Source organism: Acipenser ruthenus, chromosome 8 (genome assembly GCF_902713425.1).
Source record: "Acipenser ruthenus chromosome 8, fAciRut3.2 maternal haplotype, whole genome shotgun sequence".
Lineage (NCBI taxonomy): Eukaryota > Metazoa > Chordata > Actinopteri > Acipenseriformes > Acipenseridae > Acipenser > Acipenser ruthenus.
Window position 1 is genome coordinate 49,186,640 of NC_081196.1, and position 20,924 is coordinate 49,207,563.

The following is a 20,924-nucleotide window of genomic DNA, read 5'->3' on the forward strand; positions in this document are numbered from 1 at the left end:
AGTTAAAGATTTCAGTATTCTGATTTTTTTGTTCAGGCTGTCAATTAATTTTCTCCATACAGGGGGATCAGCCACTCTTTGGGAGGGCTCAGGATACAATAGCAATTTACCACAGCAACATTCACATACACATTTTATGGGTTATAAGCACTGAAAATAGAGTATTGAATTTTTTTTATTGAGAATAAATTAAATAATAAAAAAACCCAGCTCCATCAACAACGTTTCCTCTTCCTTTTGTAAAAGGTATGCTTGTAGTAGTTGCTCTCACTAATCCACTGAAGTTCTGCAGTCAGCATGGTCCTAGCTTCAGATTCCCAGTCACATGGGCAATGAAGCATCTCAGCAGGTATACCCCAGAATAGTGCAAAGAACTGTTAATGCAAGATCAGTCAGCTATTACAAAATACACTTAAATGAATAAAAACAATGAAACATTTCCTCTATGAAACTCTGCATTTTGGATCATCCAACAGTGACCCTTCATTAAAATGTTGCATCTAAAAAGTCTGAACCTGTACAGATATTGTAAATTCATGAAATCAGTTCCTTAACCCTTTGCAACCCAGTCTCCAATATATTCGACATTGAGAACTTAGGCATTAATAGGTATGGGAAAATATCCAGGGCAGAAAAGGGTTAATATATAAAAAAAAACTATTTCCAGGAATAAAATTTCGCTCTTGTTTTATTTTACAATTTAATGGATCATTTAACTGGGGAAACTCGTATGATTCACTTTTCTTTTCTGGTTTATGATCTAAAGATGTACAAATGCCTCATAAACCACATTTTAAGCCATTGTCTATTTGCTATCTAAAAAGGTTAGCAATCCATGACATACTGTACCTTACAAGGAATGGCTGAGGAAAACAGCCTACAGTGTGACCTCTTGGATCTCCAGGATGTGCCTCAAAAGTTCTCCCTGCTTTGCCTTGTCAATTTTGGTAATCACAAGCTGTATAAAGTAAACCAATCATGTACAGTGAGAAGAAGGGAATCCTGACTGTATGATGAATTATACAAAACTGTGCTTGAACATACATTCATCATAACTGTGAAAACAGTGAATCAATTTGTATGTATTTCATATGAAAGAATTGACAATGTCAGCTAGACTAAGGAGCAACAGTTGACTGCGAAGACTCATGTGTAGGCCACACTATAGTCTTCCTGCCATTCATAATCAAAAACACAAACCCCAGTTACTACAGAACAACTTCTCACGCGTTTAGTCTTTCTATGCTGACATGATAAATATCAGGGGTGTCCAGGAAATCTGAAAGCAAAATACTTGCTAAGCAGGTTTCTTCATATACATTAAACACAGTAAAAAATACAAATGTATTGATTCTATGAAATCAAGAGAATTGCACTCATTAGTACTGATATTGATATTTATGAACGGTTAAATGGTTTTCAGTAACTTACAACATATGGAAGTCCAAATTCTTCACACATATCAATGGCTATTCTGTCTGCATGCTGCAGTCCTACCGAGCCATCCACAAGCAGAAATGTTCTTTTCAAACTATGTAAAAGGATGTACGTGTTAATACACATAGATAAGACGGTGCTTCTAAATATAACAGGCATTTTACTGCACAAAAAACAGAAAATGTCGTTTCTATTTACATTAACAGGGCTTCTAATACCTAAACTTTAAACTAAAATTGCCCAAAAGAAAAATAAGAAATCAAGAAAAACAAACAAACAAAAACATACTTATGTCGTGTTTCTAGGTAAGTTTCCACCATATCAACAAAATCCTTGGGTGCTTTATATCCATAACCAGGCATGTCAACTAAAGTAAATGCCTTGCCCACTGTAAAGAAGTTCATTTTCTTTGTATGTCCCTGTATTAAACAGGAAAATAAAATCAACATGTCAGTTTTCTCACAGATTGTAATACTTAGGCATTGCACACAATAGTTACATGTTGTAAGGAATCTGGCGCCCATCTGTCTCTAACTGGCTTGAGTCTGCTTGCAGGTCTGTGCTTCTAAACTATAGGGTCACTCCAGTTCAATTACACCAAATTCAAGGGAGGATTTTTCCATTTGTGGTACATAAACTATATGTATTACATATATATGACACAAGAGGTTGTGCAAACAACAGAAAACTGCTTGCATTTCAAAATAATCTATGTCCATTTCACATACTTATAGACCACACTGTAAAATACCGATGTGTCTTTAAATGTTTTAATACAGCATTAACTTTACAGTAATGTTTCTACACAGTAGGTATAATTAATTGATTAATGTTGTTGACAGAATAATACTATGATTTTTATCTTCTTTTTAACTAATATATTGCTTACCGGAGTTTTGGAAACCCTGACTTCAGTTTCTGGGACCAAGGAAAACAAAGCTTTTATAAGAGTTGATTTTCCAACATTGCTTCTGCCAATAAAACACACCTATTGAAACAAATAAAGCCAGCATTTTAAACGGAAGACTTACCACCCTGCACCACCAATAATGTTATATTTACCATATATATATATATATATATTATATATATATATATATATATATATATATATATATATATATATATATGTGTGTGTGTGTGTGTGTGTGTGTTTGCTCAAAGAGCCAACTTCCCAACATTTCGGTATGTTTAGCATACCTTTGTCAGGGAAAGTGTATTTGAAAACAAACATTGGAGGTATTTATAGGACTTTTGTCATTGTAACCATACATTTATTTCTCTTTAAATCTGATGTCATTCACTATATAGTTAATGATGTAATGATCTACTGTTCATTTCTATTTAAACCTTCAGGCATCATGATATCCATTTATTTTCTTTTATTCTTCATTACTGTACATTATCTAATTTTATTTTTTCTAAATTCACAAACTTTATGTCATTCATGGTGTGTCTGTTAATGTGCTGACCTATTGGTTCATTTACTTTATTATTCTTTTATATAATGATGAATGTATTGATAATCAAAAAAAAACATCCCCTTGGAATTTCATCAAAACTGACTATTTGCTTTTAATTGTCCTGATTCACAAGAATGGTTGGGAATAAACCAGACATCTTGTAGAAGTGTTAATTGTTTTGCCTTACATTAAAAAGTGCACTGCTTTCTATTGACTGTTCAAGTCTTTTTAACACAATTAATTGAAATCTATTGCTAGGTGATGCGTGATACTAACTATTTCTCAGAAAATCCTTTTTGTAATTAATACAGAGAACTATAATCATTTTAAATACTTGTCATAAAGGGCAGGGAACTGCTATGACAATACTTGGAAGTGGGTGCCTGTTAATTCATTTTCATCCTTGAGGCAGGCAGTCTCACAGGCAGTTTTAGATTGAGCGTTTTCACTGACCTCTGATTGAGTTATTAATGGAGCGTGATCCATCCTTACAGCCGATGTGAAATAATCAATCTTCTGTTTTTTTGAAGGTGTAAAAAACATTTCAGCCATTTTAATGTCTTCATACCTTGGCTGAAAAAGCTGAAAGTTGCTTGTGTTTACTTTGCTTGACAGATGCCTCTCAAGGTCCTCAAAGGGAAACACAAGTTTTCTGAGCTTCTTCTCTGGCATCTTTGCAGCTTCCAGAAAAGATGAAAGTTTGTGGTTGCTCTGGCATGTTTGAGTAGTTGATATGCTTTTCTGCAACTTTGGGATTGCTTTTAAAACTACTATGCGTGGTTTTATATGGAACATTATTTTTGTGGCAGCACCAAATGTTTTCTGGAAATTCAAAATGAGAGAGATCAGAATGTTGATGACCGTTAGGTATATATCAGCACTATGTACAGAATAGTATAGAAGCTTCATGACCATTTTGAATCAATTCTGCAGATAGATATACTGTATGCAAAAATGTGTGACATACGGATGGGTGAATGGACAGATAGACACCCCCATATATCTCCAGGATCTTGCATTTGAGATAACGTATGATAAGTAATAAGCAGTTCTCCAGTTTTCAAAGGCAAATTAATTAATTCTACTTTATTGCACTGAGTTATCAATTATCAATATCAGACTAAAGGAAAAGCCAATATTTTTGGTGGTGGGTCTACCTACCTTTACACACATGTCTAATCATCAAAACGTTTTGGGCTTGCCAGTTGTCTGATATTTATGAGTTATCAAAATTGTAACTGGTTTTCCCATAGTGACTGCAACATTAGTGTTGACTTTTAAATAAAGCGACGTATTAAAAATATCGATGATTCTATATTGGGAGGTACTGCGGTAAAAAGGGACCACACAGGAAGCACGTGCAAAGAAAAATATAAACGATTAATAAATTAATTTAAACAGCATAAAACTGACATAGAAAATACATTGAGCAGTCAATGCTGTTACTTCCGAGTGTTGTCGCGACAAAGTGTAAATAGGTTTTATTCCATTCAGAAAACGTAACTGCAGAGATACGCCTTTGCATTTTAACTTATTTTTATGGGGAGGGGGGGACGTTAGTATTATTATTACCCCGTGAATAATATTATTTTATTTTATCAGATCATTTTGCCAGAACATGTGGATAATAGTTTACTTAAAATGTAAAATTACCTTTATTCACGTACCTTTTGTAGACCCAGACGAGCATGTACTGTAAATAGATACTTTGTAAAATTAGTAAAACATTTTTAACATAAATGTTGTAGCACTGTAATCTTTCGGTTTTAGTTGGTCTTTTTCTTTTCTTTTTTTCTTTTCTTTTAGGTGTAGCATTTGTATTCGTCCTACTAGAAACTGGAAGCTCGGAGAAAATGGCACCCAAGATAGTTTAGAAAGTACAAAGAAATAAATAAATAGTAAACGGAAACATATGCCATTAGTAAATATAATAGTTCAATATAATTATTGTATTAAGAAAAATGTAAATGAATGTTCTCCCCCCCATTTTCCACCTTATCGTGCTTTCAAAATCCATTCTATGCAATGCTTTACACCATTAAACAAACCATATAAAAACAGCCTGTACGTGATTGCCCTCTAGTGACACAAAGAAGTATAGCAATGTCATTCTGTTTGGGGGGGGGGGGGGGGGGCGTATTTGACTAATTTGTGTACACTGTGATTAAAAAGGTAATGATAAAACACTTATACAATTGTGTACAACAGGCACTTAGATGAATCATGCAAATATGATTACAATCCACAATCTCTTATTTGCTTAATTGACACTATATTAAGTCATTATAAATTGCAGCTAGACTATTATTCATTTCTTAGCAGACAACCTGACTTACAATTGTTACAAGATATCACATTATTGTTTGCATACAATTACATTATTTTTTTATACATTATTTTTACATACAATTACCCATTTATACAGTTGGATTTTTACTGAAGCAATCTAGGTAAAGTACCTTGCTCAAGGATACAGCAGCAATGTCTCCCACCTGGGATTGAACCCACGACCCTCCAGTCAAGAGTCCAGAGCCCTAACCACTACTCCACATCTGCATAGTCAAGATTGTATAAAGTACAAAATACAAGCAAAGAACCAAAAGATCTCCAACAGAAGACAATGGGCACCAGTGATAATATTGCTAGTTCTAACAGATTTAAGACCTTGCTAAACAGTTTTTATTCAAAGAGGCCCCCTAATGAACTGACAACTCATGTCTGAGTGTAGATCAGTCTGGACAGATACTGATAATTTCCAGAATAACACATGGTGTGGTGCTTTGACTGTAAATCGAAACATCAGCTTTGAAGGATTACTCTTTTTAGTGTTAACCAAGTGAACGAATTCCACTTGAAAACCCTGTGAACGTGTTCAGACCTAAGTAGTGTGGATTTTTAAATAACGCCTCTGGAAAATATTGTTTTTCTTGTTAAGTTCTTTGATGTGTAGTCTACAAAAATACCTACTTGAACACATCATAGTTGACAGAAAGTCTTAAACAGGCTATTTATTTCTTGTGAAGCAAACTGCAGCTGTTTTAGATGGATGCATCGATAACATTGTGAGATAGCACACTATTATTTCTTGTTGTGTGGGGCGTTAGATGCTGTTGCTTGCAATCAGGACAGTTTATTTATAATGCATACTGTACGCCAGAATCACCGTCGAGCCCTCTTGAGGTGTCGTGGGCTAGTCGATGAAACACTGAGGATGGAAGGTGCCCACTTGAAAACCCCAGAGATGTACCCTACTTAGCTCAATCCAGACGGTTGTCATGCTGATGCGCTGGGGAGGCCGCACTTTGGTTGATCCCCGGAGCCAGCATCGCAGCCGTTGTGTGTGCTGATGCGCCAGGGAGGAAAATAAGCTGATCCCTGGAGCCAGCATTACACTTCAGCCATTAACACCAGACAGAAGGATATCTACATCATCATATGGAAGGAAACGTAAATGGATGGAGACACATATGGATCACATTAGTTTACTGTAAAGCTACGTCTTAGTTGGTGCTTATCTTGGCGAGAGCCGAGTTCAAATCAGCATGAAGTTTCAACATCTACTCTCGTGTAATGGAAATCTTAGAAGCATGTGCAGAAATGGTTCTCTAGTTCTTAGATTCTTGGCAGTTTTTTGTACTTTTTTTTATGAGCGTAGGTCATATTGTAATTCATATGGTATTGTGTTTTTTATTATTGTGTTATGGTGCTTTGACTATGAGTTCAGGGGCTGCTCTTGAGTTCCAGTTGCCTGCCATAGACATCTGTAATGCAGGCTAGATCAGTCAACATGTCTTTAAATTAGGAAACACCAGCACCATTGAGAGCACTGCAGTGTATTGCCAGAAAAACAAAAGAAAACGTGATCCAAAGTGGCAGATCACTAGATGGCGCTGGCTCCTACCTGGGTCTTATCTATGGTAGGCAATGAGAACTTAAGAGCAGCTACTGAACTAAGGTGAAGACACTTTAACACAGATATATGAAAAAATACAGTATTTGACCAATTGCAATAAGAACCACCCTGAATGTTTTCCCTTGAAAGCTATGGAGACATTAAGTCTTTGTTTGACTCTAAATATTGAAAAGGAAACTAGGTTAAAAGACAGTTTCTTTGTGTAGCCTAGAAGCCGGAGAGTGCTTGGCGATTCAGTGTGTTCCTTTTGCAGCGAGCACGCTGATGCAGCATCCTACCATGTCACTACAATAAGGCTTTGTTTAGAAATGACAGGTTTATTTTTAAAGCTGTTCTGGCCTCAGTACACTAGTGAAGTTTTGACAGGCCTGACTGTCAGTGGTATAACACTAAAGGCACAATTCAGGATGTGACAGAAATGTATATTTAAGATTAGTCTGGAGCGAATATCAAACAAAACCTGGAACTGTTCCATCTATTCCAAGGCAGTGACTTTACTATTTCGTATGAGATGTTTGTCGAAGCACAAAATGAACTGATGCACACTGACACATACACCAAACACACACACACACACACACACACACACACACACATGTTTCTATTCCTATATTTGTGGGGACTTCTCATTGACTTACACTACATTTTTATTAACTGTTTCTAACTCCAGGCAGACAAAACTCCACACAGGGTGAAAGTCGACAACAAACTAAATATTTTGGCACTTTTTTTTTTTTTGAAGGCATATTTAGTTCTTAAAAACGTGTTTTACAAAGTGGGGACATCCCCACAATGTCATTTTTTCAGGAGTTACTATCTTTGTGGGGACATTTTCTCAAATTGTGTCCGCACATTGATAGTAATACCTGCCCACACACACACACATTCATAAATATGTATGAGCACAGATGCAATAACTTTCATGCGAGTCCATAGATAATCCTCAAAGATGTATAGCAGTGTGGTATCTATTGAACTGATCAGTGTATTATTTGATATCCTGAAGTTTTCGCTTTAAAGCTGCTTGAATCCAACCCACTATGCACCACTATGACTACAAGAAAATGAATTGTACCCTTTAAACAACATTAGACTTCAAAAACAAAGTGAATCTTTAAGTTATTGTGGCTAAGTTAATGCAGTAGATTCCTTTATCCATTATCCACTACCTTTTGCCTTTTTTGCAGAGGTAGTTTATCAGTGTCTCGATTCTCTCTGTGCCATGTGAAAGCCCATACTACTCCCTCATGTGCCAAAATAACTCACTCACATCCACGTTGTTTTGATTCACACTTGAGAGAGATAGCCTGTGGCGCATTCTCCTCTCTACCACCCACTATGGAATGCTGATCTTTTTTGGTAAAGCTGTGTCAGTCTGTAAGAATGCTGAATGCATGTTCCCAGGGGTTCAGGGATGGGCCATTTAAGAGAAAATAAGTCACAACAGGATTTCTGGCAGGTCAAAACATTGTACTGCTCTCACTGCACTTTACATGCAGGTATATTTATACAGTATTTGAGTTTCAGGTGAGTGTGAAGGGACTGAGGAGCCTGCTCCATTTTGTATGGCCCAAGCAAATGACATAAAAATGATATGCTGTAAAGCACAAACAGAAGAAAAAAAATCATGTCTCAAAACAGCTGAAAGGAAGACCTAAAGTCCAACCTCTTCATAACAGGCCACATTAAAGGTTGTCTGTGTTTCAGTGTTATGGCTGTTCAACCTTTTCTGAAGCAGCAACAATCATCGGCAGACACAAAAGGGCAAAAAAGACATCTGAACACATTATAACTGAGATGGTCCTATGACTTGACATGCATAAACTTATGATAGATTGTTTAGCAATATTACGCATTAGTCAAAAATAAGTAGAAATATTGAACAAATGGATAGTCATAAGGAAGATCACCATTGTGTGTTCACCAGGAGGCTTCAATGCAAGGAATCTGCATCCAGACTAGAGTGGTGAAATGTAGCTTAGCACGTATAAGAGATATTCTTATGACCACTTGTATATACAGAAGGTGTTATGTACAGTATACTTCCAGATTGATGTTCAGTTTGCTTTGTCAGTGACATCCTGACAGTGTCTTGATGTGCTGTAAATCAGGACCTTCACTCCAGTACTGCAGATGTGATCTGTTGTTCATTTGTTTCTGAGTTTGTTTTTCCTGTAAAAGGGAAAATGCAGAAGACAGCCTGCAGGCAATCAGTCACGGTGAAGTCATTCCCGCATTGTCAGTGCGGATGCAGGTGTCCCAGGTGCCAATAGGGTGTCATTGTGACTGTGATGTCAGGTATTAATCTGGTCTGACGGTCGCAGACTTGGCACGGCTGAGCAATCACTTTCTGACTCATGACCTGTTTCAAATATTAAGCAGACTTTGGGACAAATGAACACATTCCAGCAGCCCAAGTAACTCAATCCAGAACCAAGGGGGATACAGAGTTATTCTTTTCTCTCTTATTTTGTGGTTATAATGGATGTGCATTGATCGCACTTAAAGCTGTTGAACACGCAATGGCACACTTTCTAGTAGCAATTCTCGAAGGTACATTCATGTGCCATTAAATGCATGGCAGTCCTATGAATAAAGTCAATAGTCCATATTTCCAAAGAGTTTATTCCAGTCTTTCATCGAAGACTGGAATAAGATTCCAGTAATTACAAATCAATGGCCCTGTTTTGAAGCAACCTCTTTTGGGTTGGGGGATTAATCACAGCTTCTAGACAGCTTGTCATTGCATGTACAGGACAAGAATTTCGCACAAGCCTGGGGAATATCTCTTGACAATCTTAACAGATGTGTTTCAGCTGCTTGACACTACAATACCAACCTCTTCAACTCCATCTAGAAATACTTAATGGATTCAGAACTGGGGATAGGCTCGGTTATGAACCTTTTTGTTTCCACATCAGTAAAACATTGAATTAAAATCCATATTTAATGCCTGCTACTCTGGGGAATAATACTCAAAATATTAGATGGTGTCAATACCATTTACATATCATTGTATGTGGTTTGTATTTTTTATTGCTGCATAACTGTTCATTAATGTCTTTTTTTTTAATTAATACATGTAATGATTCTGATTTATTGACTTTATTTTGAATTAATAAGCTGTCAGTCAAAAATGGAGAGTCCTGTGTCTGTGACATCTTTTAATTAATATAATAAAACAAATAGAGAATAGTTTTGTATCTCATGAATACGGCTTTATTTATTTATTTATTTTTTAACAATTTACACTATATACTGTATATGTAAAATGGTAATAGTTATGTATCTATTTTCATTTGGGGCTATCTAAAATGGTAAATTTTTTATATCATATCTTTAAAAAATCAATGTTAGCTGGTACTGCTTTTTCTACACTTGTGCTTTAGGATACAAAAAAAAAAATCAATTTTGCCAAACGTAACCCTTATCTCCTTCTTAAATGTAACCCCCCCCCCCCCCCCCCCCCTTAAGACATGTTATAAACCTTATACTGTAGGTATAGATCCCATATACACTTGATAGAGCAAATGTTTATACTTATTTATGTTTTTTATGTTCTGAGATACTTAATGCAAGAGGGAGAGAAAATAATAGATTCTCAGACTTCTGCTCTTTGTAATAATGAAAATAAAAGATGATTTAAAAAGAGGCTTTTTGAAAGACCCTTAAGGGAAAACATAGAATAAAGTAAACTACTGTGAAGATCAAAACTCATTTTTCATATTGTATAGGATAGAATGGTAGACCAATAAATCACAAAAGCAGACTTCTTTTGTAGACCCATGATGGCATTTAGCTCAACAGGGTACATATCAAAAATAAAATAAATCAAAACCATTGTTCCTCTTGGTATGCCCAATCTCCTTTCCAAAGTTCCCATGTTTTTGACCTACAATCGTTTTATTTCTGTATTTCTAAGTAAGATTTATAGCAGGGCATTATTGTTCGGTGTACAGTCCAGTTTATCTTGCTGTCAGTGTGATATTGTAGCGAAGCGTGAGACCAGCTGCAGCCATAGAGCAGTGAGATCACAGGCAATATGCTCCACAGATCAGGAGAATATTAATTTCACACAAACTGATGCTAAATAATTGGCCATCTGCCCCCTATCCATAACCAGATTAATTTGCATGTTAACTATCAGTATATTTTTTACTAGTCATATATTACAATAAGCACCTGTCGCTGCACACCATCCTTTAGTTATTGGAAATGATAAATGCCCTTCACATAATCAGAACGTGCTAAATATGTTAGGAGCTCAACGGCTCCCGTGTCCCTTTTGTCTCTGAGAATGAAATAGACTAACCCTCCTTGAAGTCATAACTAATCATTGCTCCCAAGTGTTAGCACTGACAGATCCGCAAGTCCTAAACCCAACCTACAGCAAAAAAAGCGTATTTAACATTCCATAAATTTGTAACCTTTTAGGGTATATTGTGTTATGTTAGAGCTTACAGAACTGTGAGAAATATTCACCAAAACCAGGTTTATTTTAAAAAGCAACTATATCCGTAACACAAGCAGCAGGTAGCAGGTTGCTGGTATTACATTGTGGTTATGTTGGTGTTGCTTATCTTGACTCTTGGTGTTTGTTTAGTAATAGATACAGTATACAATACTAACTTAGTATAACCACTATAAACTAATATGTCTCTTAATAGTCACTGTCTAAATGTTTTAAACTGTCAGGGGATCATAAGTGGGCTTATAAATTAAATAGAAATGCTATGTCATGCAGATTTCTAAAAATAGAAAGTGAAAGAAAAAGAAAAAAAAAATTGTTTATTTAGCAGACGCCTTTATCCAAGACGACTTACAGAGACTAGGGTGTGTGAACTATGCATCAGCTGCAGAGTCACTTACAATTACGTCTCACCCGAAAGACGGAGCACAAGGAGGTTAAGTGACTTGCTCAGGGTCACACAACGAGTCAGTGGCTGAGGTGGGATTTGAACCGGGGACCTCCTGGTTACAAGCCCTTTTCTTTAACCACTGCACCACACAGTGAAGACTTACACTTGCATGCATTCGTTAGTAGACAGATGCTGTCCAACTTTTTACATGGTTAACAATGTTCTGCACTTAAGTTTACCACTTCAGAGGCACTCTACTATGTCGTTGCTATTCATTTCAATTGCATTGCAAGTTGCTTGAGATTCTGTTGCAACACCACCGATTCTAATATATGTTCAATAACTTAACTCTTACTAAGGTAAAAAAAAAAGTCGAAGTTCACAGTTAAATGCTTAGCCTTACATGATGTAATTACTGTGGCTGGGGAAACTTGGTGAAACCTGCTTCTTTTAAATATCAAATCAAATTAATATGATTGGTGTGTCTCTTCTGAAGAAGAAAGATGGTTAACATACGCTATAAAACACATCCATTTTCTCACTTCATTCACCTTAAGCCTCTGGTGTGAATGGGAGCAATTTAAAACAGAAAACATCTGAGCAATTTGTTAAAAGCATAACAGATGACAGGAATAGACTGAAACTTCCACCAAAAAGCAGTTCAAAAAAGCACTAGTCTGAACACATAAAAAGAGAATTAGGGCAAGTAATTAGGTTTCAGTCTCTCATTGGAGTTTGAGTCTATAGCAAAAGGTTTTGCATCATTCTACAGAATTAACTAATTTTGCTTCATAAAGTTGAATAAAACCTGCTGAATAATGTTATGTTAACATACTGAATTGCATACCGCTTTGTAGTTTTGAATATACTTAATGAAAAACTGACAACAATTGAAAGATGTGACATTTCGAAATCTAACATGAAATACTGAACTACTGTTATGGCTTCCAGTAGACTTGCACAATATCAGTTTGTAGTTTCTTTGATTACATGATGTGAAATAAAAGATCTAAATTATGTTCAAATAGTTATTTTCTTTTTAAAGTATGTCTCAATCATACAATTCTTGGTGATGCAAAACTTTTGACCACAGCTGTACATTCCCTTTTGGCTGTGGATGTAAAAATGGGCAATTGCCACATTGTTGCCCTTAAATGTAACCCAAAAGAAAAATGGTTGAATGATTTCCATTTGTATGAATATGAGACTCTTCTTCCTGCTAAACATTCCTAGGTGAATAGGGGTCGATAAGGGAAGAGATAATTACCATGGCAGTATCCTGCCATTTTGAAGATAAAGGTCAAAAACTAGAAAGAGAGAAGGTCATATGTGACAGTGCTGGCTTCTAGAGATTCCTGGCTCACAGGAGGAGATTGCCGCTAGCCTGAATAGTTATAGGAGACGGGAACAGTTGGGAATCACCTCCCAAAAGTAACTGTATACAAAGAACAACCCCTGCCTGTGCAACGCCACAGTCATAGTTTCTCATTCAAAGTCACTGGACTCTGACAGAAAAAGAGAATAGTAACAATGTAGTTAATGGACAGCACAGCATGTGGTGCTGCACAGCTCAGATCATCATCGAAATATGCTACTCAAGCCACCATAATGTAAAACTATACATGCGATTGAAAGGACCACTGATATCTTTCCCTAAGAATACTGACAAAGAACACCATAATGAAGAGAATTAAGAAGAGTAATGGGGGGAACCATTGACTGATGATGAAAATACTCTTCTTATATATACTAGTTAACGTCTTATCAGCAAGACCAGAGTCCCATCCCAAACTCCCAAAGATTTGTTTAGTATTTTTTTCCCATGTAACTGCCCAAATGAGAAAGGGTATCTTATGTTTTCAATGGAGACAATGGCTTTTACTCTGTTTTACTGACAAAAGAAGGTCACACAGTAAATCAGTATCAGATATGAATACATTGATTCCTTGCCTCAAGCTACAACTATAAGGTCACTCTGTCAGCAACCACTTCTAGAAATGGAAGTATTGTATTACAGTAAGTAGAGTAAGTGACAGTGACCAGGGAGGGCTACAGGCAACCTTCTAGTTCAGGCTATAGTTTCAGCCATATCTTTAGTTATTAACCTGAACCAATCAATCCAATGACCCTGTTCCTAAATCATTTACCAATAACCAATAATCAAATAACTCCCTACAAAATTTTAAAAAAAATAAAAACCAAATCAAGATTTTTTAATTGTTAAACAATATCACATAGTAACATATTGTGTGATAAGAAATTCTGGGGAACGCTTTATATTGTGTGGCACAAATTAATATTAAATAGATATGCAATTGCATATTCAATTAATGTTAAATTAATATTTAATAAATATGCAATAGCTGGTTTCTTGCTAAATGTTAACCAAATGTCGATTGAAAATGTAATTGCATATCACGTCCATTTATATTACCTTTTGTTACCCTTGAAAATATGTAATAATTTCCCGTTGTTTACATGTTTTTAATTGAAAATACAGTTAATCTGACTTAAATGTTAATGGAAAGTAACAAGGAATAATTGAATGTACATTTAATATCAATTGAATATCTATTAAATATTAATTTAACATTAATTTAATATGCAATTGCATATCTATTTAATATTATTTATGCCACGCAATATAAAACGTTACCATATTCTGTCTAGGAAATACGACATAAAGACCCAAGACTTCTTTCATTTATTTATGTATTTATTTTTACAATGCTTTACATTTTTTACAATTTTTTTTTTTTTAAGCAGTGCTAAACCTAAATAGCACAAGCCACAAGACCAAGGATGGATTTTGAATTTCATTAAGTGGTATTCTTATAAAAATAATGTTTTCTGTACATTGTTATTAGTGTACATTTACTTTATGTTAAAAATAGTGAATTTATGAAAAGGACCATAACATTTTAACTTTTAAAAACAGTTAATCTATTGAAGCATGTTAAACAAATTGATCGATATTTGCCTGTCAAGCTCAAGAATGGAGAAAAAAGCCCTGACAGTAATTGTTACACACATCCACGCCAACAGAGGGCAGACAAGTATCATCAATGAGCAAGTTAATGCTGTTCCTCAGAGTTAAACAACTGTTGACTGTCTCCTAGACTTGCAAGACTAACCACCAACCCTTTGGTATTGTTTATATATTTTAAAACACAACACAATATTCATTCAACTACAGTTATAAAACTTTTTTTATAAGCCATTCCTAAATTGCAAACTGTATCCTGTAGTAGGATTAGGATTCAATAATTTACAGTACATGTATAACAAATATAACCTTAATAGTTTTAAAACTGTTTAATGTCATTTTTTATTTATGTATATATTCAGCAGACACCTTTATCCAAGGCAACTTACAAATGTTACAGGGCAATACAAGATTACAATGCAAAACAATATTTAAATACCTTATAGTTTACAGCAAGTGCAAATTATACTACTAAAATACAGTATAAAATGAGATGCAACAAGTTAGGATTAAAACAATTTATATATTATTATTTGTTTATTTAGCAGACGCCTTTATCCAAGGTGACTTACAGAGACTAGGGTGTGTGAACTATGCATCAGCTGTAGAGTCACTTACAATTAAGTCTCACCCGAAAGACGGAGCACAAGGATGTTAAGTGACTTGTTCAGGGTCACTCAATGAGTCAGTGGCTGAGAAGGGATTTGAACCGGGGACCTCCTTGTTATAAGCCCTTTTCTTTAACCACTGGACCACACAGCCTCCTATACAACATAATAGTTGTGCAATAGTACTTCAGCTGAAAATCCAGTAACATGGTGCTTAGGTCAGTACAGTACATAGTAGGAGGAGTAGATCAAGAGATCTACAAGTGCAGCCTAAACAGGAGAGTCTTGAGGAGGTGGTGGAAGGCAGTGAGTGACAGAGTTCTCCGGTAGCTGGTTCCACCACAGGAGGGATAGAGAAAAGAGGGAGCAGGCACGGAAGGATGGAGAGTGAAGGGAAAGCATGACTAGTTAGCCTGTAGAGGAGGAGTGGAGGGTGAGAGGGGGTGCCGGGAGACACAAGAGATTGGAGGTAGAAGGGGGCAGTGTGGTGAAGAGAGCATTAGGCAAGGCCAAAGGTCCTGAATTGAATGCGATCAGAGATCGGTAGAATTGAATGCGAGCAGAGATCGATAGCCAGTGGAAAGTGCAAAGCAGATGGGTAGCATGAGAGTAGCGAGGTTGGGAGATACCATTGACCAAATGAACTGTGTGATTCAATAACACAATCTAAGTGCCTCCTAAATTAAAAATAATGAATATGTGGCGATATTGTTGAAAATAATTAGCAGTTGTCATATTATGGCATGGTAAAAATTGTTCTGTGGTCTTAGAAGCACACACAGGTAATTATATAAAAACACAGTGTATTGAGTGGCTGGAATGCATCTTTTAATGAAGGAGAACATTTGTAAATGTGTTTGGTTTGCTCTAGAATGTAGAAAATGTATAACATGCTAGTTTATATCTAGGCATGTTGTCACCCACTGCCTTCATGCCTTTCTTTGTTATTTGTGCTAGCGTAAGAGATTTGGTACCCTTTAGTTTATCTGCCTAAAACATATTGGGTAGTAGACAACAGCAGGTCTAGACACAGTCAATATTATCTGTTGTATTTAGAAGGGGTGACTTCTTTGAACCAAGAAGAAGGCTGACTAAGCCGATAGAGTAGAGAAATAGACCTTTAGTTGTACAATCATATCCTTTAGTGAAGTATTAAAGCAATGAAAGGGTTGATTTTGTGAGAGGAAAGTGTCTTTTTTTCAGGTCTGGATCCTTATTGCCATAAATACAAAACCAATAGTGGTATTCAAATATATGCATTTTAGGCCTGCACAAACAGTACTGTGAAAATAACAGTATTTGGCAACATATTAATTATTTTATTTTTTCAAACTTATGTAATTTCTGCACAGTACTGTAGTTCCTAAAAAAATGTATATGTTCACAAGTCAGTTGGTTCATGTAAGTAACATTTCTCAATTCAGTAGAACAAATAAGTATCTTAAGCAATTTTCCTTTTTGTCTGTACAAGATAGCTCTCCGAATGCTTACATCCGGGGTTTTTTAAATGACCTGCATGGAAATGGAAAAATGTGTTCAGAGGTGACAGGCAGGTAAGGAGCCCATTAAAATAGCGGAAGGGGTTTCCATAGCAACAGAAGGAGGAAAAGGGAGTTGGTTTGGCCAGGCAGTCTTCGCCAATATATGATTCATTCAGAAGTGACCAGATAACATGGGCTGAAGGGACATGCAAGGAAGGAGAAACAATTATTTAGAAAACACTTTTATTTCAAATGTTAAAACATCACCATTAAATAAGGAAGTAACAACAACAATAATACTAGAAAGCAGTTCTATTATTGGAAGGAGGGAAAGGAGTAAGAATGAAAGCATTCACATTTAAAACCTGTAATGGTTACCCACAGAGTGATTACACTGAACTGCTTTTAAATATGTACATTTATTGAAGCGCTCAAAGGCAAAGCTAAAGCTTTTCTGTATTTTATTTATTCCTAAACAATTTTCACTTCAGACAGTTTAATTTGAGTAAATGTTATTTCAAAATCATTCATGCTATAATATTAATTAGAATGCCAATTTAGTGATTATCCATAACGGAACTGAAAGTTTACAAAATGTCCATAAAAATTCTAAATGTGTTTCCATAGTATAATTCACGGGGCAGGAGCAAAACACTTCACAAGGGAGATAGGGGTGAGTAGGCTTTAAATAGGTAGTAAATGATGATTGACAGGAGCAGAACATTAGAAGAGCTCTAGCTCCCGCCCCCCGAACCTCACTAAAGGTTAACATGTAAATAAGGTGACGTTTTTTTATTAACAGTAATTTATTTAACAATGACAAACACATCTTGCATATTAACAATGTTCAAGGCGGAGAGCAAAAGCAAACAAGCAGCAGTGATTTATGAGTTCAAAGCATAATTGACTTTGACTTCTTTTTGAGACTCACCCAAAGTTACTTTTCTTTTGGCAAACAAAAAAGAAAATCTGTTTTACAGTCTGGTGTCAGATTTGGTTAATTTACCCATTTATTGTGGATTTGGCTTGATGTCACCACATAAATAAGAGAACAGACAGATATTTTATGGTTCATGACCCACACTTCTAAAACCCTTGCACTAGAAGATCTTACCAATTTCATAATGTGGTTTGAACTTAGATCATAAATACACTTAGCAAGCGTTTCTTACACAAGTACAAGAAAAACCAGTTCTAAACTGTAGTTGCAGGGAGTATGCAGTTCCGGAACGAGCAGCCAAGTGGACGTATTCTGGAAGATTTTGCTAGTGTAAACGCTACTGAATGTGTTCCAGAGCACATCCTCTGATCCTCTCAAAATTCTCACAGCCTGAATATTTGCTAGGGTAACAGCACTGAGGACATGTTCCGGAATGGTTCGAGAAAATTCCCAGCAGGCACTGCATGGAAGCCATTTACATAATCAACTTGCTGCCTTCCTGTGATGCGTATTCACTAAATAATATATAATATTATCACTGCGTTATACATTACATGAACAAGTAAAAGTAAACTAAGATTAAATATACGTTGCTTTCTGTATCTTTCCAAAATGTTCTCTAATCCTCTTCATCAACGTCTACCGCAAGCACTGAAGAAGGTAGTATTTTCAAATGATGGCGTTTGATGATGTCGTCATTACACCATAGTGTCAGACGTCTTTACCTTACAAAGTGCACATGCTCTTTCGGAGTCCTTTCTAAACGATTCCAGAACATAAGTGTAAACGCAGCCCTTGTACCTAATCGGAGACAGTCATTGATTGCAGATCTAAGGTGCTGAATGTAACCGCAAAAGCATTCAACAACACCATGCTATTATTCATAATCTTTCTTCCCCTGGGCTGTTACCTGCTATGTTTCATTGATCAAAGTGTATCCATTTACTGTACAATACCTGTGAATTAGTCAAGTGAATACTGAAACTATTTATTTATTTTAAATGAGTTTGAGTTATCTTTTTTTAAATTTAGAGTGCCCTATTAATGTTCCCCTGTTTTTCTTCCCAGTTTTTAATGTCCAGTTATGTCCATTCCCTTCAGTAACTCCCCACAACAGCTCAGGAGATTCGAAGGTCAGTGGATGTCCTGTGATCTCACCTCCTCTTTACACCCAGGAGCTCAGCCCATCTAGGCAATGTATTATCCCCTGGTGGACAAAGCCAGCCCTGCAGGTGTCCGCTTAAGCTCTCTTTGCCTCCCTAACCCGCTGGAGCACCAGAGTGAATATGAAACTCTCTGTAGAATAATCTTCCTCCCCTGACTTTATGACACCCTATGCCTTTACTAGGTGAGCCACTCGGGGACCCTTTAAATTAGCATTTTAAGTTTCAATATTTTAGATTAAAAGTAATGGACCCTAGAATACATAATTGATACAGCCAGTTAACTGCATTTTCTCCTGAATTAGGTTGAAATTTTAACATGATTAAAACCAGCTGTTTCTGTTCCTCAGATATTTATTAACTGAGTTATTTATTCATTTGTTTTAAATTTGACACCCGGGTGCTTGCCATTGAGATGAATCATCTTGTTTAGAAGGCAGACATGGTTGTGGAAACACAAGCAGCTGCAATAAAAGCAAACACATGTTACTGTATATAATGCTAGCCAACCTGGCACATACCTGTAGCAACATATAACCATAGTCATTGAGGGCACTGAGTTCATTGAAATTACATGTATAAAAAATGCAGAAATGTAAAGTGATAAGCATCACTACTGCGTATATTCTGTGTGAAAACTAATTAGATTTGTTTATTGTTAACCTCGCCCAACAGAAACGAAACGTACACCAGTACAGCTGTGGTTTTATTTGAAAGGAGATTCAACATTGTTTATTCAATTGCTAAGTCACAACCTGGTAAAAAAAAAACATTTTTCACCATTACAGGATTTTTCTCGCATACCCCCCGATGAGAGCTTGCGTATACCCCAGTTTGAAAACCACTGTGTTAGGGTGATTATGCAGCTCCTGGAAATTTAAGAGACTAGGGTGGGTGTCTTGGCTGCATTATGTGACCAAGAATAGCATCCAAAAGATTGTTTTGTGCTGACAAATGTTTACATGTGCAGCACTGGAATGTGTGTTTACAGTTAGCAAATAGATGAAAGACATATTCTTTCACCAGTAGTTTTTAATGTCTTGAAGAGCTAGTGAACAAGAGTCATGTTAACAATAAAGAAAGTGGCGCCCAAGAGAGACACAGCAGAGCACAGACACAATTGCACTGAATGTGATTACATCACACAGGAAATGGCTGCCCACTGGGCATTCCAGAGTCATTTGTTTTTGAGAATTTATTCCTGTAGTACCATCATGCTGATTTCACAGTTGGGGGTTGATCATATGAAATGTTGTGAATGACGTAATTGGGTCTGCCAGTAATCTTTAACTTTTAAGTTCTATTGAAAACATTCTGTTTTATACTCTGAGCTAGAACACCACTTAGAGGCCATTTAGAATGTACTGCTAGAAATTTAAGTAAGCAAAAAGGCACAACAGGGTGTGGGGTATACTCTAATATCCTCACGACCCGGGTGCGTTATACGGCACGAGGCAAAGCCGAGTGGCTTCAACTGCCAGGGGCGTGTGGATATTAGAGTATATCCCACACCCTGAAGTGCCTTATTGCGCTTATAAAATGGGTCAACTGACTAACTAAAAAAAACATGTAACAAAAAAGTAATTATTAAATATCCTTCCACTTCTGACCTAAAAAATAGTCCCTTAAAAATTAAAAAAAATGCTATAACCAAAAAATTATTATTATTATTATTATTATTATTATTATTATTATTATTATTATTATTATTAATAAACATTGAACTGATTAAAAACAAGAAGCATTATAGATGTTAAACACTTGAACACTGCCATTGAAATTGCAGCTTTGAAGATTTACGGGCCCTTTTTTTAGATGTTCTTTCTGAACAGTAGATGGAGCTGCAGCAAGCGATTTCGAGCAACATGGTGTTTGATTCATTGTTGTCGTTTTCGTTGTCTGAGGAAGTGCAGCTGGATAATCACGCAGACCTTCTTTGCCACGTCTGGCCATATTTAGTTGCACATCAAAACAAACCTTTCTCACAAGGCCTGCGGCAGTGTTGGGGAAGATTATTATTATTATTTTTTTTATTCATCCTTTGTCATCTGGGAGTAGTGTAGGAGGTAACCCA

The 20,924-nt window shown here is 36.1% G+C and overlaps 1 pseudogene; it reads right to left on the minus strand.

The window, feature by feature from the left end:
* Window positions 1-157: 157 nt before the first annotated feature.
* LOC117406930 (GTP-binding protein 8-like) lies at window positions 158-4,984 on the minus strand (annotated as a pseudogene).
* Between the last annotated feature and the right edge of the window lie 15,940 nt (window positions 4,985-20,924).